Here is a 4,133-nt window from a genome sequence, read left to right as displayed (position 1 = left end):
CTGGTGCTGTGGGTTTGTGTATATCTCAGTGTCAAGACTTGTGCATATCAGTTGGGCTAGTTGTGTGCCCACAGCAGCAGAGGAGTGGGTATTCAATAGCAGGGTTGTTGATGGACGACCCGCTGTTATTGTACAAAGCAGTGATTACCTGAATGAATGCTATTGCTCTCCAGTTCAGATTATTACCAGGCCTTGTGTAGAATTTGTACAACAGATTCAGCTTTCTTTGCAGCAAACACTGTGCACAGAGTACTCCCTTTGCTCTTGGAAAAGGTCACCTTGAAGAATAAATAAGCTCCTCACCCACAGCTCCCAGTCAAGTGTCTTGAACAGCCACACAGTGGGCTATTCAGCAATTACAGTAGATATGATCACTCTAATTACTGCATCAAAGAGGATGAAAATGCTTTTCCCCTTCCTTGGATCTGAATAACTCAGACCACTGGTTCTAAGCCACATTCTAATTTAGTTGAACAGATAACACAGCAAACACTGGCAAGGCTGCTTGTCAAGACTGATAGGTGCCATTGTGTACGCGCCAGTGACCATTCTGTTTCTGCGCTCAAAATAGAAACAGAAATGACTGAAAATTTCCTTCCAAGATTGTACTATTTCTCACAGTAACTGGTGCTTATATTATTTACAAGGATCAAAAGAACACAAAAATATACAGAAATGGTGGGCTGAATTTTTTCATGGACTTCAGGTCTCTGACGTCGGGGTGAAAAGCAAGTCCTGAGCCTGCACTTGCCGGCAGCGAGACCGGCTCGGTGATATTCCTGAAGGCAGCCTCTTAATTAGCCGCCTGTAGGCCCACCATCCAATTAAGCACATTGGACGGGCTCCTGATGCTGCCGGCCTCAGTAGTGCCACTGGGAGAGGTGGGTGCTGCTGAGGCAGGTCAGAGATCTTGGAACACCTCTGGCTCCGATGGGCCCTGCACACCTAGGCTGCGACGGGATGGCTGCCTCCATGAAGCTGGCAGCCTCCTCGTGCAGCTGGGTCTGCCCTGCCGTCGGCGGCCCCGCTTAATGGCCCCTAACTGAGGCCTTAATTCCGTAACCCAGCCTGCCTCCTGCCCGCCGCTGGTAAACTTACCCGGCAGCGGGACAGCATTGGGGAGCCGTGTCGGGATGGCTCCCCACTATTTTACCAGTCCCCCCGCCTCTGTTCTAGCCACCTGGTGGCTGGTAAAATTCAGCCTGTATTTTTGGTATTGTCTGCAGATTTCATCAGCATTTGACATATTTTATATTGGTTAAAGGCAGATTCTAAAGCAGAAATTTTATTTAAATATCTTAAGGTAAGTTTAGATTTTCTGCCTCAGTAAGTACCAATGATGAACCAGACATTTATTTCAATACTGCAAAATAATATTTGTGTCAGAAAAAGTTGTATGGTTTGTTGAATTTAAGCAATGGAAGAAGCAGATATCTAATGCAAGTTTTAAAACTGTCAGCGACAGTTTTGATGTAAGGCAAAAGCAACTGTTTCTAGAGAACCGCTGATGTATGAGAACATCCAGCAAAACACAACGTTACATACTCTGGCACATACACTGATGAAGCTCTTTCCACCTCATTTCTACCTCAACCTTTACTATCTATTTCTTTAAGATGACTATTATGCTAAAAACTTGTTCTGCCACTTTCCTCGATCCATGCTGTGCACACTGGTCAACTGCTCTCAGCACTGAACTCATGAGCTGCCATGTAACTGCATCACACTTGACCAACTCTGCAGCACACAGCATGCAACAGTTACCTGACACTGAGTTATATGATACTGAGTTCAACAGGAGGCAACCATTATCTTACCTGTGCAAACATAACTACAACTTATATATTAGCCAATAAGTGACAGAGAAATGTCCGACTTGTCAGATTGGTACAATGGTAACATTCTCTCCTCTGAGATGGTGCGTTTTAGCCCAATCCAGGATATATAAACATAGGAGCAGGAGTAGGTCATTCAGCCTATTGAGCCTCCTCCCCCATTCAATGTCTTTTTCCTGCACTATCCCCATATGCCTTTATGTCATTGGTATTTAGAAATCTGTCAATCTCTACTTTAAACATACTCAATGGCTGAGCTTGCACAGCCCTCTGAGATAGAGCATTCCAAAGATTCACAAACCTCTGAGTAAAGAAATTTCTCCTCATCCCTGTCCTAAGTGGCTTCCTCCTTATTTTGAAATTGTGTCCCCTGGTTCTAGACTCCCCAACCAGGGGAAACATCTTAGCTGCATCTACCCTGTCTATCCCTTTAAGAATTTTGTAGGTTTCAATGAGATCACCTCACAGACCCAGTTTCCCCAATCTCTCCTCATAGGACAGTCCCGCCATCCCAAAAACAAGTCTGGTGAACCTTCCTTGCTCTCCCTCTATGGCAATAATATCCTTCCTAAGGGAAGAGGACCAAAACTGCACACAGTACTCCAGGTGCGGTCTAACCAAGGTTCTATACAATTGAAACAAGACTTCACTACTCCTGTACTCAAATCCTCTTGTGATAAAGGCTAACATACCATTAGCCTTCTTAATTGCTTGCTATACCTGCATGTTAGCTTTCAGTGACTTATTGACGAGGACACCCAGGTCCCGTCGTACATTTACACTCTCTAATCTCTTACCAGTTAAGAATTACTTTGCACATCTGTTCCTCCAACCAAAATGGATAACCTCATATTTTTCCACATTATATTCCATCTGCCACATTCTTGTCCACTTACTAAGTCTGTCCAAATCCTCTTGAAGCTGCTTTGCAACTTCCTCACAACACACATTCCCACCTAGTTTTGTGTCATCTGCGAACTTGGAAATATTACATTTGGTCCCCACATCCAAATCATTGATATATATTGTGAACAGCTGAGGCCCAAGTACTGATCCTTGCGGTACCCCACTGGTCACAGCCTGCCAATGCAAGAATGACCTGTTTATTCCTACTCTCTGTTTTCTGCCTGTTAACCAATCCTTAATCCATGCCAGTATATTACCTCCTATCCCATGTGCTTTAATTTTGCTAACCAACCTCCTATGGGGGACTTTATCAAAAGCCTTCTGAAAATCCAAGTATACCATATCCACCAACTCCCCTTTATCAATTCTGTTAGTAATATCCTCAAAAAACTCCAACAGGTTCATCAAACATGATTTCCCATTCATAAATCCATGTTGACTATGCCAAATCAGATCATTATTATCCAAATGTCCATTTATCACATCCTTTAGAATAGATTCTAGCATTATGGCCAGGCATTGGTGGTTCAGTGGTAGAATTCTTGCTTGCCATGTGGGAGGCCTGGGTTTGATTCCCAGTCAATGCAGAGTTAGTGTTCATCTGTGGTTGGCACAGTGGCGCACTGGTTAGCACTGCAGCCTCACAGCTCCAGCGACCCGGGTTCCGTTCTGGGTACTGCCTGTGTGGAGTTTGCAAGTTCTCCCTGTGACCGTGTGGGTTTCTGTCAGGTGCTCCAGTTTCCTCCCACAGCCAAAGACTTGCAGGTTGATAGGTAAACTGGCCATTGTAAATTGCCCCTAGTGTAGGTAGGTAGTAGGAGAATGGTGGGGATGTAGCAGGGAATATGGGATTAATATAGGATTAGTATAAATGGGTGGTTGTTGGTCAGCACAGACTCAATGGGCCGAAGGGCCTGTTTCAGTGCTGTATCTCTAAATAAAAAAAAATAAATAAATTTTCCCTACTACTGATGTGAGGCTAACAGGTCTGCAGTTCCCTGTTTTCTCTCTCCCTCCATTCTTAAATAGTGGGGTGACATTTGCTACCTTCCAGAATCTATAGAATTTTGGAAGATGATCACCAATGCATCCACTATCTCGGTAGCTACCTCTTTCAACACTCTGAGATGTAGAATATCAGGTCCTGGGGACTTATCAACCTTCAGCCCCATTAATTTCCCCACTACAACGTTCATACTAAAACTAATTTCCTCCAATTCCTCATTCTCCATAGTCCCTTGGATCTCTAATTTTGGGAGATTTCTTGTATCTTCCTCAGTGAAGACTGACATCAAGTGATCATTTAGTTTCTCTACCATTTCTCTGTTCCCCATTATAAATTCTGCTGACTCTGCCTGTAATGGACCCATTTCCTGCTTACAAAACTACAGA

At 44.0% G+C, this 4,133-nt stretch overlaps 1 non-coding gene across 1 annotated transcript; it reads left to right on the top strand.

Moving 5' to 3' along the window:
* Positions 1–3,257: 3,257 nt before the first annotated feature.
* On the top strand, positions 3,258–3,328 carry trnag-gcc (transfer RNA glycine (anticodon GCC)). The gene has a single exon. It is a non-coding gene; the product is annotated as a tRNA-Gly (tRNA).
* The last annotated feature ends 805 nt before the right edge of the window (positions 3,329–4,133 follow it).

The sequence above is a fragment of the Heterodontus francisci genome, chromosome 9 (genome assembly GCF_036365525.1).
Source record: "Heterodontus francisci isolate sHetFra1 chromosome 9, sHetFra1.hap1, whole genome shotgun sequence".
Lineage (NCBI taxonomy): Eukaryota > Metazoa > Chordata > Chondrichthyes > Heterodontiformes > Heterodontidae > Heterodontus > Heterodontus francisci.
This window is presented reverse-complemented; position numbering and strand designations above follow the sequence as displayed.